General features: G+C 42.7%; 1 long non-coding RNA gene across 1 annotated transcript; it reads left to right on the forward strand.

Annotated features, from left to right (window-relative positions):
• Positions 1-1521: 1521 nt before the first annotated feature.
• On the forward strand, positions 1522-15108 carry LOC116679989 (uncharacterized). The gene is made up of 3 exons (XR_004329616.1): positions 1522-1597; positions 4677-4680; positions 15099-15108. It is a non-coding gene; the product is annotated as an uncharacterized LOC116679989 (long non-coding RNA).
• The last annotated feature ends 3749 nt before the right edge of the window (positions 15109-18857 follow it).

The following is an 18857-nucleotide window of genomic DNA, read 5'->3' on the forward strand; positions in this document are numbered from 1 at the left end:
GTTGAAAGGCCACTTTTGCTGTTGTCTAACGTGTACAGTATGAATGGTCCTCTCTCTGACACCCTTTGAATTAAATCCCCTGAAAGAAATAGCACAATTACCCTAGGGAAGTCAGCTTGGAACTGGAAGGTCCCAGTTTGACCCAATGTGTTTCTCGAAAAATGGGTGGAGACAAATATTTCAGCCACAGCCGCTGATATGGAGACTTTAACTCCCAGCTGTGCATCTTCTTGGTGGCAAACAATAGTAAACTGGGCAACTTCCACGTGTGAATATAAACAGCACACTTTAAGTGAAGTTAACCTTCCATGCTTAAATAAAGGATTTGAAAAAAAGGGCACCGTGATTCCCAACATCAGTCATAAAAGACCGAAGATGCATGGCGTAAAAATTGCAGCCTGCTTGTGCAGTTGACATAATGCCCCACAATGACACTTATAAATGTAACAACCATGCCCTTGGCACCCCATCTTTGCCCCCGCAGTTCTCGGAGCCCCCGCCTCCTTCCAGAGCCCGGAGGTTTGTCAGAGCACCAAAAAGAAAATGCTGACATTGTGGGCTGCTGCTGTTCCTCGTTATTGCAGCCTAACATCTCAGAGCTGTCAGGAGCTAGCTGGTGGTGATGTGGGGAAATTGGACTGACTGCTTTCTGGCGGGCATCCCCCCTGCTGTGCTCTGACCTGAAATATGAGATAAAGGCCACTAGTCACTGGACCATCACCTGCCATAATAATTGGAGAAACATGGCAATTGTACCCTAACTAGAGGCAGCATTAGCCAGTATTTGGATTTCAAAGTGTTTAGAAAAGAAAGGAAGCATGAGTCTTAGCTTTTTTCCTATCCCTCTTTTTTTTTTTTTTGAGGCTAAAGTGAGAGGAGTCTTGAACATGGGGATCTTGAACAGAACTCACCAGTGAAAAGAATGTATCAGCGATTAGTAGAAGATTCGATAAACTAATCCTTGGGAGCTACTTAAAGGCTCCTCACTCCACTCCTGGGGGCTGAAGCCAATGTGTGTCATGCTAATATACAAATATCCACACATGCTCATACACACAAACAGACTAGTATAAACAGAAATTCAAAATAAAAGGGTTGGTCATTAAAAAGGTTCCCAATAATGCAAATGTATTCAGATAAACTCATGTTCACACACACACTGATGCACTACCCACAAAATCCCTTTTCCACCACCTGCTAACCCACATCCATAATGTTTCCCTCTCCCCTGCAGCTCATCAGGGATTAGGGAAATTGCCTGGAATGAAAGAAATATGTTCTTTGATGGGCCCTTTTCATGCATATGGTGGCACAAGACGCAGCTGGAGTTTTTTTTCTGGAGCCAAGGAAAAGGTTTCAGCTGTAGAAAAGCCAACACCATGAATGAATGGCTGGGCGTTGTGTCCCGTTTTCTCACTGTTTCAAGATGGTTCATTTTAGGTTGTGCTCTTAGTAGTGCTCATTAACATTCATTTATCCACTATTTTATTCTGACTTCAGTGGCAATGTTATGTGTGGCAAAGGGTTGGGGATCGTTTGGATTTTATTCGATACCGGTGCTAAAACGATACTTTAAAACAGTGCCGGTGCCTAAACTGTGCCTGAACCGATGCCTTACCAAAATGTATATAACATGTTTATAATGTATGTAATATTATCTAATTATATATAGTAGCACAAAACGACAGTTAGCGACATTAAAGAATGGCTTGTTTTTGCTAAGGCCATCTGGTCAAAATTAAATTTACAATAACTTATTACAATGACTTATTTCAAAAGAAATTGCTGGTAAACAACAAAAACAAGCACCAGATGGGAAAAGGGTATTTTTAAAAACTTAAGATGCACCACAAGGCTGACGAGTTTCAAGTGAACGCACCGTCTGTGTTGCTTTTCCAACAACGCCAGCCGCAGACTGGTAGTGTTGGAATCAAGGGAGTAATGGGTGTCCACGAAGCGTAGCTCCTATGCCGCCATTTTAATGCTACCAAGCACTCACCCGCCATTAGCATTCCATTAACTGCCATTCATTTTGCGCCACTTTGACAGCGATTAACTTTACATCTGAAGCGTTTAAAAACTTTAGTTGTCCACTGTTTATTTCTAGAGAAACACGACAATGTATAAAAGGCTCCATTACCTTGTACCTCACGTTATGGCTCCGTTGCAGATGTTTTTGTAAAAATAGGCTAGAGATTGTGTCACTAACCAAGCGACTTGCTGTTGCATAGGCGACTAATCACCGTATTGTCAGGAGAAGCATGCAGACAGTTAGCCTGTGCCTATGTTATCTCCTTAAATACCACGCTCTCTATCTCTGCTAGATTGGGAATGATTGAGATTTCTCTTGGCACAGCTACCAGATGACTTACAACTTTCAGACATGTTGCTCACGTCACATCTACGTCGTCAACTCAGTTGGAGGCTGCGCAGCAACGGGATCTGTTGGTCTATTTTTTTAACCGTCTATAGTTGGAATCCTCTACAGGGAATGCAGTCACACTTTACACAGCTTGACATAAGCCGTCAGCATTTTAATAACTGTGTTTAATCCAGCTACTAGCCTTTAGTAACGTAGCGTCCCGTGCCAGGTACCAAAAGGATGCAACAACATTTTTGTTCTCATTCGGTCTTCTCACTACCGTTTATGTCGGAACTGGTGCCCTATTGGCACCACGTTTCCGTACACAACCCTAGCAAGGCATCAGTTATTTGCTGGTGAAATTCGTTCAGCAGTTAAGTGAATTGGGACATCCTGTAACCACAGTCCTCAAATTTAATTGGCTCTCCAGCCTGCAATACTGCTGGAACATTTTGCTGTTACATGATGCCACTTTAGTTTCCCGAAGTGCACATGGCTACTCCCTCAGTTGCACCACAGCTCATACTGCATGGCCCACTTGGTGCCAGCAGCCTGATGGTGAGGGTAGAGGTAATGACCCCCCTGTGCATGCGTGGGTGGGGAGGAGAGGGCAGATGAGCGGGTAGTGGTCTATAATTGTACCCAGTGTGACTGCATGTAGAGGATGTCAATCGGCTCATCTCTACTAGATGGTCTGCAAAAGCCATACATCTTGTTGGGGGCGTTGGGGGTTGGAGAGGTAATTGAAGGGTTTTAGCAAGGACTGCCATTGTACCACACAACAAGTTCATGTTTATCACCACAGGGGGCACAATGCATTTATTTAGGATCTTTTAGGGATAGAGTGGGGAACATCTGAGTAACCAAACCTTACTGCTTCCTGGGAAGGAGGATAATTACACGAGATAATTTTTCTATATTGCCTGCGTAGCATGAAATATGCAGTAATGTGTATCACGGTAGATGACATCTTCGCCTCTATGGCCAGTTAAGCTATATTATAGTGAGACAGTTAAAAATGGGAAGGTGACAAAATGTAATCAGTTTAATTGTCGAGGAGAGATGTATGCAGGTATGGGCCATTTTTTCATGCCCCCACTCTTCATTTGGCTGTCGCGGCACTAGTCAACGGCAGTGCTCGCGTCCATCGATCTATAAAAAATGTGTACATATCAAGTGGCTGTGCAGTAATGCATATTCCTGCAATTATTGGAGTCCTACTCTCATCTGTATGCATTTCCTCACCTATGACCTTTACACAGCCGCAGGCATTTAGCCTGTGTTATTATGATAATACATTCTGCTATTGTAAGTAGAGATGGAAGGGCTTGCAGACTCTTGACAGTATTCAGGCAGTATTTTTAGAAACAGAATGTTATTAACTAAACATTCATTTGACTTCTTAGACTACTAAGAAGACTAAGAACTAAGAAAGGATATTTTCAGCTTGTTGGGTTTTTATTAACAATCCAAAGTTGTTAGTTTTACTCTAAGCTGTACTTTGCTCTGTCTGCCTCTCTCTCTCTCTCTCTGTCTTTCACGTAAGGATAAACATCCCGTTTGTGTCTTTCTGTGGGCTCCACTTGGATGTTTGCTTTGTTTTAACCACAGTGGAGAGGCTTTGATCATTTAGAGATGAATTGGCTTATTTTAGGACATGTATTTCAAGTGTGTGCTAATGATCAGCAAAGAAGCAGATGTGCCCAGCAGACACACAGTGAAGGCAAAGAGGGTAAAATGAATCATAGTGCATAAGAATGTATACATTTGTGTGCCTGTTGGCCTGTTTTTTCATTTGTGCAAAGTATACTGTTAGTTTGGAGTACAATGTGGCTTAGTGTCCACAATCCCAGTGCAAAGGAAATGGGAGAGAATGCCTCTCCACTCCACAGTGGAGTCAAATGAAGGGTGGAAAGGAAGAAGAAAGGCTGAATTTAACATGGACTCTCAGCCTGGGCGACCAGGGCTTGGTCCAAAAACCACAACCAGACCAGAGTTACTCCTCTGTGGTCACCCGAGCCTTGTAGTGTCCTGGCACAGGCTAGTGGCACAGAAATAACAGCAAAGAAAAGGGAAGTCATTATGGGGCTGGGTTAGTACTCACATTCAATTATTATGATGGTGTCCAAAATAAACATGCACACCACAGTTTGATGGTTTATGAAAATAATCAAGATTGAAAAAGAAATGTAATTATAAAAAGTGGCATCGTAATTTTTTTGAAGTCTGTAATTTTCTAATTTGTTCTAATTCTGCTCATTCAGCCAAGATAGTTGGCAGTAGGTTCCTAAAATACTTGATCTGTTGAATATAGTAAAGTGTGGAAAATATCTATTGAAGGACTTTACTGAATGGATTTCCGTGGACATCAGTGCAGAATTGTATAGAAAGGTTGGCAGAGTAGTAGTGAAGCGACTTTGAGTCTGTGAAAAGCACTATATAATTCCATTTATTATTATCATTAGTGTCCAGTTGTCCAGTAACACATAGTCCAGCTCTGCCTCTTAATATTGTGAACTCCAGTCAGACACACACGCAAACACACACAGCTGCTCACCAGTAACAAAGACTCTAATCCGCGGCTTCCCCTACTGTGCTAATGGAAGTCTCAAATCTGCTTAGTCCCACAGGAAAGTTGTGCTGTGTACCTTCCCAATGCCTCACATTGGCATTAATCTCGAGTTTATGGGCCATAGAATATCTCTCCAACCACAACAATTAACTCATAAAAACTCTCCCACAAACATACAGGGTCATACAGTATCTCAAGGCAGGTTGGGAGGCAGGAAGACCACACCTGCATGGGGTCCTGGGCTGGTGACTGGGGGCTATGGGAATTGATTGGATATCCTTAATTAGGAATGGCCAAGCTTCTCTAAGCGCTTAGCTTGCTGACCTAAGAAAGATGAAGCCAGTGCCCTCTTGGCAGTTTCTACACAGATCCTCTTCTCTGCAGCGCTCAACTTCAGTCCGCAGCCTCTCTGGGCTTTAAGAGAGGCGAGATGTATGAAATGAGATGGTGCTTCTCCCTCTGCGTCTTTCCTACCCCTGTTTCTGTTGAAGAGCAGCATAATGCCTACCCCAGGGTCACAGCATCAGGGCTGTAGCGTGAAGGTACATAGCTGTGCAGGGTGATAAAGTAGATGAATAATAAATGTGGGAGTGTGCCATGTGGTGCCAGGATCCTGGGGCGGGTGGGAACAGTGGGATGTCTGAGAACTTCTCTGCCCCGGAGTCAGAGTCCACACAGTTGGATGGGTGCCAACGCTGCCAGATCAACAACAGATCAACAACAGAAGCAACCTGATGTTCCTCTGATCTGCTCAGATTAGGCCTTAGTGGGGGTCTTGTGAAAATGCAAATCTTATCCTAGTTGATGTGGAAGTGTGAATGAAAATCGCAATACAAATCAAATCCGGCATGCATGTGTCTTCAAAGAATCCAATTTGGGACTAACTCATATGGTCCAAACCCTACTTTTTACTTTTAATCAGATTGAAAAAGGATACCTTATACACACACACACACACACACACACACGCACACAGGTATTGGGTCATTATTGGGGAATGCACATGACCTAATGAAGATCAGTTCTTGAATTGTACTTTTACCTATCGCAACGTTTTTATTTGGTTGATTGCTTTTAATGATTATTTCATATAAATCATATACATTTGGTGTAATTTTACTTTGGATTTCAAATCGTGTTACATCTTGTGTCATTAAACTTGGCCAAATGCATGCCCCTTGAAAGCATACTGCATTGTGCTATGTAATATTTTAAGTGTTGTGAAGCAACGGATTGTAGCACTATGTCTAAGACAAATCATAACAAAGTAATACTAAATATAATAAAGTCCATTCTATTCTATTCTAGTTTCATGTTAAGCAATCTGTTTTTCACACAGTCAAATGAGTTTGCAGTTAGAAGCATGCTTTAGTGTACTGTATGTAATTAATTTCTTTTAAAATGGAGAACTACTTTTGATTGTGTTCTTAACACTTTGCAGGACTAGCTTTTATGTAGCACTCCGTGTTAGTTAACAGAGTTAACAACTTAACAAGATTTCAATGCAAATCGGAGGAATTAAGTATAAGAGGCTATTGCTGCTGCAGCTTCGCCTCGGGGATGCAGGTGTTATGCTTTCACTTGAGAAATATCTCCTTAATGATTGCACGTGATATTTTAGAACCCTGACAGCTGTCATTTTTTCATTGAAAACGTAACTCTGTTGCCCTTTCCTTCTCTCTCCATGTGGTGTTTCTATTGTGTGTTCACACCCCAGAAGAGATACAATCCTCAGTTTATGTGTGGATGACTGTGTGGTAAAGAATCCACATGTTGATTGTTGAGTCAGTGGAAAATGACATATATAGCCAGGCATTTTGCCCTTAGCAGGAGCATCACCACACTGTTCACAAATTATTGGCACCAAACCTGACTAAAGCATTCAGTAATCATATGAAAATTCCTCTCCAGTTAAATGCAATTTCCACAAATGTATGCTGGAAGTGTATAATATGTCTTTGACAACCATAAAATATATGATAAATAAGATTGTCTGGTAGGCCACAGGCGCTAGACATAGCTTATCATTATGTTTGGTAAAAATCACACAGCCAGACTATCACACCACAGACACACACCAAATTTTAGCCCCACATCCCGTTATATACACCATCGCCTTTAGCCTGTAAGTGGATGTCAGTTCACGGGAATTTAAATTGTTTTTCTTGGCCTCAGACAATGGAATGATAATGGATAATGGTGATCCGCCATGCATAAAGAGGGAAAAAGCAAGAAAATGGTCAAGGTTGAGAGAGTAAATTTCCTGGGTTCAGAGGTCTAGGGATTAGCAGATGTCAGAAGGAAAGCTGGGAGGATGGGGGTGATGCAGGGTTGGGAGGTGGAGAGGGCATGTAGACGTAGGGTAGGGAATATGATAGTGGTCTCAGACTGGATTCTAACAGTAACCCCTGGTCATGGTTAGTTACTCTCAGACCTTCATGAAATGCAAGGTTTACTTTGCTTTCTTTCTTACTGAAGATGGCTGTTGCTTTCTGTTTGCTTCAAACTAACCAGTTGTTTTCTTTTTTCCCCCATGTCCGCCCTGACAATCCTTTTGTCTTCTGCTGTATCCTTCTCAACAATGGATTTGGCTTCCATAGGTAAGTGAAACATCAACAGAAAATAGATAAACATTTTTATTCCCAGCATATAAGTCACACACATAATAAACCTACACATAAAAAGATGCACTCGTTGATAGAGATACAGAGATCGTGACAGCTAGCAAAGGGCTAAGTGGAGCAATCACTAGGTTTACAACTAATGCCTTTAACAGGATTTTCAACATATGTTCTCATGCCCCCCAAATTACACACTTAAACAAGGATTCTACCCAATCCTCCCGGGCTGAGCAGTTAATATTTGTTCTGAGGACCCGTCTGTGTGTGTTTAAGCCCAGCTGGGATCCTGGTTAGTATAGAAGGACGAATGAGAGCGGGACGCTTAAGAGAAAATAAAGTCTAGAAAATCAGCTTAATTGGCTTAAATTAACAGCACAGGAGAAATTGGAGCGTATGTGGAGTAAGGTTATCTGGAACAGTGCACATGTGTGGATGTGGGAGGGCACCGCAGCAAGTTACTATTGTTGCCACAGTTCCTTCCTCCGGGTTGCATGGCACCAGATAGGCTCCCCGGGTGTGGAGCAGCTGAGGAGTTTGATGGCCCTGTGCGGAGATGTGAAAGAGGCCCCGCCTTCCGTACATGTAGCTCCATCAGGGTGTTTGAGGTATGCAGGCCTTGGGAGGGCTGTTAAACTATCCATCTACAGTAATCCTCCCACCCTCCACAGCTGGTTCAGCCCATATCTGTACTCCCAAAGAGGCCAAGGGCAGGGTCACCAACCCCTCCATAGCCATAAAACATTTATCACTCCAACAGAGGATGAAGTCCCTCTATACTCCATTTTCTCGTCTGTCATTATTCTTAACACAGTTTTAGCAGATTCTCCTTCTTAAGTGTTTCACCTTAATGCACTGCTCTTTGTCTTACAACTACTTTTCACCTACAGTGTGATTTCAGTCCCATTTTTAGTTCTGTCTTGTCCACATGTTGAGTATTGCACTCCTAGCTGCTGCTGTGTCTCCATTTCTTACCAGCAAATCACATTCCTCCTAGCTTGGCTTTATCTCCCCAGGGTTACTGTCAGTGGGAAAGGGAAGTGATCCAGATGGACTCCATCTTGTTGGACCACAGTCAGATAGCAGCGAGTGAGGACCTCCTTTGTTCCAATGACCTTCTGTATCAGAGAGGGAGAGACACAGAGAGCAGACAGAGCTTCAGACAAAAAATAATAATGACAGAGAGTAGTGTTATGGCGTTTTTTTTAAATTAATGGTACCGGCTCAACTTGTCTCGGCTCAGCTCGACTCGGCTGCGGTGCCCCGTCCTCCTTTTTTCATTGCAGATTAGTAAGCTGTGGCGGGTTGTCATAGCAAGAAATGGCTCTGACCGTGTTTTGCTTTGATTCTTGGCATGTTGCTGATGCCAGAAGACAAATTACTTTCAAAAGAAGCTGGAGGCAGCAAAAACTGCTGGCTAAACTATATATACACGGCGAGTTTGTTCAGGACACCCCCGTCTGTCGCTAGCAATGAGGACGCAGTGAATAGTGACAATTCTCTCCGACCAATCAGTCTGCACCTTTTGGTATTGCCTCAGCTCACTTGTGCCCTGCTACCAGGTACTTTTTTTAGTACTACCTCAGTCGAGGTTCCAAGCGAGCCGAGGCGATACCAAAAGGTGACGTGAAAACCTGCAGACTGCTGGTTGGTCGGAGAGAATCGTCACTTCGTCAATCGTCATTTCTACTCTATTTATAATATTGTGCAACTACAACACAGAGTTTCCCTTCGGGGATCAATAAAGTATTTCTGATTATGACTGCGTTTTTAGCAAACAAGAGTGCGGAGTGTGTTTCCAGAACAAACTGGACATTTAAAACAAATCTAGCCGGACACCGACAGATTATCCACTCTCTGCACTATTCTCACTTTTCAACTGTTCAGGCTACTAGCGGCTTCATGTCGTTTCCAATAATGCACACTGTTACTTTAAAAAAACGAGACAATATATATAACAAAAGTTTTTATTTAGCTTTTCAAGTAGCGCATCAAACCCTCCCAAACTTCCCGGTCTTCTTCCTCTGCACCCTGTGACAGTGTCCCCGCCGGCTCTGCTGGCCCAGATGCATCCCAGTCGTTGTCATAAGACTGTCCGTGACTCTCATAAAGATTATACGAAGTCCAGCAGGTCAGAACCAGAGATCTCACCGGTCGGACATCGCCCACCAGACGGTCTGCGGCGGCGATTTTGCAAAGCGTGAATGCTCTGAAACACAAACAGTCCACAGCACACATGTTTTGGTGTGTAATCATGGTTGCTAAAGTTCATGTACTTTTATATAGCGTATAGTAAATACAGACTGCGACGCTGAACACATGCAAATGTTAGCTAACGTTACCAGGAAACTTAACTTACCCTTTTGTGTCGGCGAACAACCGTCACGTCAACGTCTGAACTCCGTCGGAATTCCCAAACTCCCGTTTTTTTAGCGGTGATTTTTGTTGCTTCCTTCAGCTTCTTTTGAAACAAAACATTTCTTCTGGCTGCGGCAGGTAGCCGACGTGCTGTTGTGAGTCGCGCTAAAAATTACGTCATCACGCGTTGCTATGGTGACCAGCCACGCTGAGGCTTTACTCAATCTGCAATGGAAAACGGACGTAGAATGGGCCAAGCCGAGACGGGCTGAGCCGAGGAGGGCCGAGCCGAGGTGGGCCGAGCCGAGGAGGGCTGAGCTGAGGCGGGCCGAGCCGAGCCGTTACCAGCAGTGGAAAAACGCCATTGGAACCTCGACTGAAGTAGTACTAAAAAAAGTACCTGTTAGCAGGTACCAGGAACTTTTTTTTTGTAATGGAAAACCAAAATAGGCGAGTAGAGGCGAGTCAAGTGGGTACCATGCAGTGGAAAAACACCATTATAGTGTGTATCTCTGGGAACTAGTACAGTGGTAGAGAAATTAAGTGAGCACTTGGCAATCTTACTGATTTACCTTACATGCTTTTATTATTAATACCATGTCTATTGTTAAACTCTTCAACTAAGCAGGTTGTCCAGAGCATGTGGTTCTAGTCACCAGGCAGCAGTGTTGTGTACAGGAAGTGTCTCAATCCAGCACAGATCGCATGCTGGCAGTTTACTGATAAGAAGGCAGCAGTATGGTAGGGGAGTTGATGTGTTAGGACACATTTCTTCTTCACCAAAGTTCGAACCACAGTGACAGCTCAGCTCAGGTGTATTTAAACAAGAAACTAAATCACTGTCAGTTTCAAGAATGCTGGTTGACCCTTAACGTTGATTGTGCTGTGGAAAGTATCGAAAAAATGCAATCACTCAGCAGGGTACAACAAGAAAGAGCAACATAAAATAAAACCAATAAAAACACAAGTCAAGCAATAGTGTTTGTCTGTAGCCATGCACAGTGGAAAAGAGGCTTTTTTGTAGTCTGGCTTTTTTCTTTACATCTTTCCAGAGGCACTTGAGATAACAAAAGTGAGGGAGAAAAAGAGGCAATACATGACCATCTATAAACATGGCATGTTTCATCGGCTCTGTTGGAATTATTATAAGCAAAGGAGCTTGTCTTTGGAATATCTTTAATGGCCATCTCTTCCTTGCTTTCTGTAACTCTCTGGACAGACTGACACCCCGTATCTCAGTAAAGCTGTCCATGTCTGCCAGCACGGATTGTCCTGGCCTGAATCTCTAAAAGATTAAACTCTGCTCTGTGTTTCTGTGAATGTATTTGGGTGGCACTGAGGCATTTTGCTTTTGCCCTTTACATGTAGAATTTGACTGGATTTGTTGCAAGTTACTTTTAATGCATTTGACTCAAAAATGCAGATTGCATATGATGTAATTAAAGTGTATCAGTCCCAGGTCTTAGCTGTGTGGGTATTTGTTCACACCTCTTTAATTAGAACATTGGACAATCAGGAGTCCTGCTGTACCAACACTGACTTAAATGAGAATTCCGGCCATTTTTTACATGAATCTTGATCGTCATAAATACATGTATGTGTGTAATTTCAATTGTAAAAACCCTGACCCGAATCAGTGCAGGCAACACGGAGTAGCTGCAGCAATGTGTATGAGCTTCCACTGAGCTAAAACGGCTGTTGTCGGGGCAAGTTTTAGAGAGTCTTTGTGCCTTGTAACAGACATAAAATGCAATTAAAAAATCTGTGCAACATAGCCGATAGTCGCACACCCAACACACGCAGGCTCCAGGCAGCCAGAGCCCGCAGTGCTCAGAGAGGTTTTAGAAGCTGTGTTTTACAATGCTAAAATCACTGATTATTTACATGGAGTTTGGTGGGTTAAGCGAACGCAATTTCGCGGACTTTTATGTTTTAAAAAGGATCTTAATCTTTAACAGAAAGGTCGACCTCCTTAGAAATCCTTTCGATAATGTTGTCAGACACTTAGAATATTAATCTGAGTCTGTTAGCAGCTAAACAAGCACTTTTATGAACGTAAATACAAGCTGGACAATTATCCTATTAACTTACATTGTAGCTTGTTTCTGCCGACTGGAGCGATCTCGTTTAATACTGCATCAATGTCAAAGGAAAATATGTCCTCAATAGTTTTTATTGTACATGATTCTCAATGAGCTGTTGCAGAAACAAGCCTTGAGCAATAAAGTAAAAGCTGTCAGTAGTTCAGTAGGCTAAACATTACAACATTATGAAATATTGAGACTTTCTATCTTGAAATATTAAGACTTTCTATCTTGAAATATTAGGACTATTAGGACTTTCTATCTTGAAATATTAGGACTTACGATCTTGAAATATTAGGACTATAAGGACTTTTATCTTGAAGTATTAGGATTTTTTATCTTGAAATATTAGGACTTTCTATCTTGAAACATTCCCTCTGAGGTGTAGTGGAGTGGAGTATGAAGTAGCAGCAGGGGTGATTCTAGGATCAGACCTTGGGGGGGCTCAGCCCCTAATGAGAACAGCTCTAGGTCTAGTGTCCCCGTTTTAAGTTTTACAAAAGTAAAAACATTACTTGTTTTGGAGGTAAATACGCTTCGGAGCTGAAAATGTCCCCGGATTTTGTCTGAGAAATCTGGTCACCTTATCCTAGACCTGTCCTCTGGAGGACTTATCCACACCACCGCCGCTCCGTGGATTGTTGTTGGGAGGATTATCACAGAAGCCTGGCTGAACACACTAACCGGGCAGCAGCTAGGAGCTACCAGCTACCAGCTACCAGCAGGATCGAGACAGGGACCAGGGTAGTAATTTAAACAATGTCTGGGTTGAAAACGCATATTGTTGTCACGTAACGGCCCTGTTCATGTTGCACAGACATTTTAACTGCATTATATGTCTTTTAAGAGGCACAAAGGCTCTCTAAAACTTGCCCCGACAACAGCTGTTTTAGCTTAGTGGAAGCTCATACACGTAGCTGCAGCTACTCTGTGTTTTTTTCAATCAAAAGTACACGCATATTTATGACAATCAAGATTAACGTAAAAAAAGTCCGTAATTCACCTTTAACCCACAGCTACAGTATGAAATCACACTCTAAACTGTTATCATACAGCTTGTTTTTTTCTCCAGGTAGACACGCACACTTAAATTACACTGCAGGTATTCTAATTGGAAAATTGCCCCTTTACTTGATGTGATACAGTGCATTAGGTACCAAATTGAAGGTAATAAGTGGTCCACCCCACTAAAACCATTTAAGCCTACGCTACTACTATTGTTAGTATTGCAATAATACCGTGTTGTCCAGTTCTGCATTGAATGTACATTTGCAAACAAATATATTATTCTACCCTTAGCTCGCATACGTGAATCTGTGGATGAATTATCATGCATTATGTTTATGCAGCACACAGAAGTAGGTCAGAGAGAGATCGACTATCAGGATCTTGCAGTGGCCTTTCCATCCTCTTTTTCATTGCCTCTTCATGTTACACTCCCTCCTCCTTAATGCTTGAAAGGTTTCTTTCTCAGATGATATATGGAAGCTCAACCATATACTTTTTTCATCTCTGCCAATCCACACCAGATTTTACGGTAGGTATTAAACCTGAAAACTTTCCAAAAGTAGTTTTGAATTCCCAGGCTGACCTCTACTGTGTTTCCTCTGGCTTTGATTCCTCATTCCTCTCTGACTCGATGGACAGAGAGGGCAGGAGAGAGTATACGATTTAGACAGGTTTTATCTCCCCAGCCAAGCTGCAGTGGAACTCTGAACTACCTGCTTGCTAACCCTGTCAAGACCAGACAGAAGGCTGTGGTGGAATGAGACCTGAGGAGGACTTGTTTGTCACTCTTGGCTTATATCCTCTCCCTTCACTACTTGAAAGCCACAGGCTTAGAGAGGAGGCAAGCTGAAACACACAATGTGGAGAGTAACATTCCTGATTTTGTTACTTGAGCCACTCAGAGGTAATTGTTTATTTGAATATTTCGGTGCAAGACAGCTTCCTCATGTCAATTGCTGAGAAAACAAATTACGATGAGCAGCGCTGTTGAGAGAAATTGGGAGATGAATGGAGCTGAAAGTCCCCATGTGCAGAACTTGGCAGAACGCTTGTACACACAGAACTACCTAGAGGGAAATTCAGTCATTCCCTGACCCCAGGATTAACCTGATCTTGTTACTGACTTCACAAACCGCCACATTTTGTTTACAAAGTTTAACCTGCAGGGTAAGGAGAACACACAAAGTGGAATCAGCAAAGCAGTCTGAATAAACACGGCGGAGACCTTGAATTGCCGTATTTTTGTAATAGTTAACTACACTCAAAGTTCTCCCATGGTCTTGTCTTTGCCCTGATGGTGATGTCCACATAGAATGTCAGTGTCTGGCGAACACATCAAAGACTGTTTACCCATCAAACAGTCTATGCGGAGTGGGAGATGTTTATTTGGCCCTGGGCTCTCATTCAGCTAATAGGCAGGGCTTCACTCTTGATGAATTGTCAAAAAGAAAGTGCCACATTCCTCCTCTGATGGCACTTTGAGAGTGTTATTGCTTTGTATTGCTTTCCTCCCTTAATGAGTGGAAGGGAGCCCAATTACCAGCAGAGGCCATCAGGTTTCATCTCCATAACACATTTCAGCCGGCGAGTATTATTATTGTTCATTAGGTTAGGACCAGAATCAGCGTAGCTAATGAGAAAGTCAGCAGCCAGAACCCTCATGTACCAACAAGACCACAATTCAATTAATTATAACATATTGCCTAATAATGCCTTGAGAGAGAAGTGCAATCATCAGTTCTTTTTTTCTTTTCTTCTTCCTTAAAGAAACATCAGCTGCATTGTGGGGAGTGTTTGTTTTAACAGTTACTCTCAGAAGGAGTTGAGTTCAGTAGAGGACTGTTGAAAGAGAGCCCTGTGTGTTTGTTGGCATGGAGAGGAGATTGGGACGGGAGGAGGCCTGCCAACACTGCTGTTTAAGTACACACAGGGTTATTGGGTTACTACAGAGGGGGTGGGAGTAGACTCGGTGGGCCCGGATTAGCATGGGGGCAGAGAGCGGACAGCTGGGTGTTTCTGGTGGCACAGGATGGAGCTAGGCATGCGTTTATGTGTGTGCCCAAGAGAGAAACATAGAAGATGAGGGAATGGCTGAGAAATAGGGAGCGTGCACAGCCGTTTTAACAGCCACGGCTCAACCATTTTCTCCGCCACATTTATTCCCTCTCCTTTTGGGGCCATTTCTCGTTTACAGTCTGTGGTGTAAACAGGGAACTACTTCCCTTGCTGTTAGAAGGCTTCAGGTAAAAAAAACAAAGGCTATCACCTCCATCTCCATCCCCAGTGACTCACCTCATATTCTGGTCTACTACTCCTGAGCGCACCAAGGTCTAATTAGCTCACCGACACAGAACGCAGCCAGAGTAATTGCGTTGTGTGTGAAAACTCAGCCCATGGCAACCTGGCTTGTGTACACATGAGGCTGCTCAAATAACGTGGTGCTATGGCAGGCGGCCACCACAATCTTCTCTCTCTTTATTTATTCACTTACTCAGTCACTTAGCCTTGTAGGCCATCCTCGCTCTAACGCTTAATCAGAATTACCACGCAGTCAGGACTGTTTCAGTCTTCATTTTGCTCTCTGTGGCTTTACTGCTTTTTTATTGAGAACTCTTGGCTTATTTGTTTCTTCTTTCCTGTGGTCGTAGTTTTTTAAATGTATTTTTTTATACAATTTTCCTCTTATTTACTCTCTTACAGCAGTGTAATTTGGGTCATGACTTCAGACCTCTTTGATCCATTACATTTCAGCTAATTGCTGAATTCATATTGGTATGACCAGAGGTTGACAAACAGTGACCCTGGGGGCTGTCAGTCGTCACAGAAAAACACAAAAACAATTTCTAACTGGCAAGGGGTCATACCATAAAGAGTAACAGATATTTATACAACTTTGCCAATGTTATCACATGACTTTTTAGTGGGTTAAAATAAGACAAACTACAGTGTACTTAGGAAATGATGTAGTGGTGTTGAATGTATTCCCCAGGCTTCAAGGTTATGTCACATGCATCATAAAAAATCACAAAACCTTTGAGCTTTTAAATAACTAAAACTAAAACAGGGAAGGGTAAGTCTTTTTCGAATTAAATGGAGAGGCTATTTACTCCCCAGAGACAGCAGTATTTAGTAATGTCACCAGGGGCAAGCGGCGACGGGGTCAGGAGCCAGGGGGGTGAAAATGGAGCCATCTAGCCTTCGCCATCGTTCATCCTGATGGCTGGTTTAAGGGAGAAAGGAGGAAAAAAGCCGGATTGGAGAGGAGGACAGTTGGAGCATGGGGGGACTCAGACCAGGCTTCCCGCTATGATGGATAGAGGATGTTTAAAGAGAAAGGAGCAGTGGGTGCTAGTGCAGCCGCAGAGAAATGAGAATAAAAGGAAGACTGAATAAAATGAATCATCACTAGGGAAAAGGTATTAGTCTGATTGAAGGACCAGTAAGAGAAGGAGGGAGGAAGAGGGGGGGCAACAGTGACATAATCTCAGAGGTGTAAAGGTGAGGATTTGGTAAAAGAAGGAATTAATGCCAGCAAGCAGATGGGGCGTAGTCCAGGGAATGTTAAATAACCATGCTGAGTCTAAGGAGAACGGGGAGAAATGGGGTTTGCTTTGTCTTATCCCGTGCCTTCAAAGTGCCGTGTTTTTTCCTGCTGTCTGTCTAGTGGTGGGTCGTGGGTGTTAGGGGGATTATGAGTTTTGCCAGGCGGAGCAGGGTTAAGATGAATGGTTGTCCTTTTGGATCCAAGATGGTCATTATCATTCCCACATGGCGCAGCCAGATAAAGCCCAGAAAGCCTTTTTGATTCACATGTGTTTGTTGTCTGTCTCATTTTTCTTTTGTGTCTTTGTTTTCTCACTAAACGCGGTACGACTTTATACCTGGAGCATGGGGAAGCCTTCTCTTTTTTATGAAGCAGTCAGTTATAATCGCAATACATTAATTAATAGCAGTTTTCATTCCAAGTTGCTGCATTGATTAATCATGTGGAAATGACCAATCAATTAGTTGCTTGACAGATAATTAATCAATCATACTTTTGACAATGGATTATTTATTAAAGTAGCAACATTTGTCATTTATTAAACAAAATAACACTTTGTGTTTTGAGTGTTATAAAAGATAACTATTTGAGTACTGTAATTAACTGCTGGTTAGACTAAGCAAGCCACATTGAATGATGAGGAAATATGTCCATTGGATTAAAAGTAAATTGATTTTATTGTTATTTCACGCTCTATTTACATTTTCAGTGGCTTTCTAAAAGCACATTTGTTTTGTTTTTTTAAAGGAAAGTATTCATTCATTGACAAAGACAGTCCTTGGCCAACCATTATTATTTTTTGTCTGTAGTGAGTCGCAACATAAAAAGTGTGTTTCCATCTGTTGCCTTGGTAGCAATAATAGGGTTTAGAGCCATGTCTCACATGGATTCCCTTAATGGCTATCTCTGTCTCATTCTTCTCCAATCACAGGCCAGTGTGATTAGCCATGTCAGTCACTGGTGAAAGCCCCTCATAAACAGTGGCACAGCAGTTTACTCTCTGAATAGACTCGGGAGGAAGCTCTCTAGTGGCAGCCTGGACACTGGAGCCATTCATATTCACATCCTCTTTTGTAGTGTCACTTCAATATTGTACTATGGGGAAACATGTTGACATTCCTCTCCACAGGAGGATTGTCAATCGTTGTGCTGTCCATTAAGGCCAAGCTGCACATTTGCACATTTTCTCAGCAAATTATAATGCACAAAGGCTCACTACATGATTATTTTGGATGGAAATGGGCTTTAACTGACAAGAAATAAAAACATTAGACAGTCTGGTCAGCTCACTGGCAAATGTAGTTAGTTTGGAGTGTTTCTGTTCAGCCTAGAGCTGGTGGAGATGGTGCTCTGAGTATGCGCGGATACATGTATGTTTATTTCTGCATGTTAATGTGCGTCTATGTATTTGTTCATGTTGACAGTAAAGAACCAAGTAGCCCACTCTGCAATGCACTTTGCCTCGGCCTTTTTGCCCATACCCTAACCTCTTCCTTTACGTTGCCCATGTTTGTTTAGCAGTGGACACAGGCCTCAGCTAATAGCATCTGGGGTGCTATGATTACGTATTAATTGATGCGTGTGATCAATTTCCTTCCAGCTGCTGGAAAAGAACTAAACACAGAGGGCAATGTCCAAACCCTGACTCGGGTTAGATTCTTTTTTTCATGTTTTACTCTGGGCGCAATGTACAATATTCACTGCTGAACTGACCAGACAGACAACACGCAAACACAAATTTGTCCTCTTTTGTATCATCATCAGTTTATATTCAGTCTCCACTCTCCAAACACAAGCTTTTAACATTTCTCAAAAGTGCTTAAACATTTTACTTCGAACACAGTGTTTTTTTGCGTCTTCCGTTCATCGAAGTGGTTCTGTGATGCATTCATCTGATTGTAGAATGAGAGATTAAGATAAACAGGCATTGTCTCAGACATGCATCCCTATCCCTTCAACTCTCCCCCTGCAGATCACTTGATCTCTGACCCCTGCTCAGGGTGGATCGACACTCATGCCACTCAGTCAGTGGACAGGCGTCCCCACCCCACCTCTAACCCTGCAGGTCCCAATTAGCCTGTGTGTCCCTCATCCAACCAGCCATCCCAAACCCCCCTTTCCCTGTAGATGATACCTCACCGCATGGAGGCCATATTGGTCCTGTCCATTTGTCTTCATCAAGGTCTATCACAGTGGAGGCCTCCCTAGCCCCAGAGGGGCGCCCATCTAATGTCATGTCTTACTCACTCACTGCCTTAAATTTTTTACAGAGAGGTCCATGCATATTCTTATCAACCCTACCTTGAGAAGC

This window comes from Etheostoma spectabile, unplaced genomic scaffold, assembly GCF_008692095.1.
Source record: "Etheostoma spectabile isolate EspeVRDwgs_2016 unplaced genomic scaffold, UIUC_Espe_1.0 scaffold00018310, whole genome shotgun sequence".
NCBI lineage: Eukaryota > Metazoa > Chordata > Actinopteri > Perciformes > Percidae > Etheostoma > Etheostoma spectabile.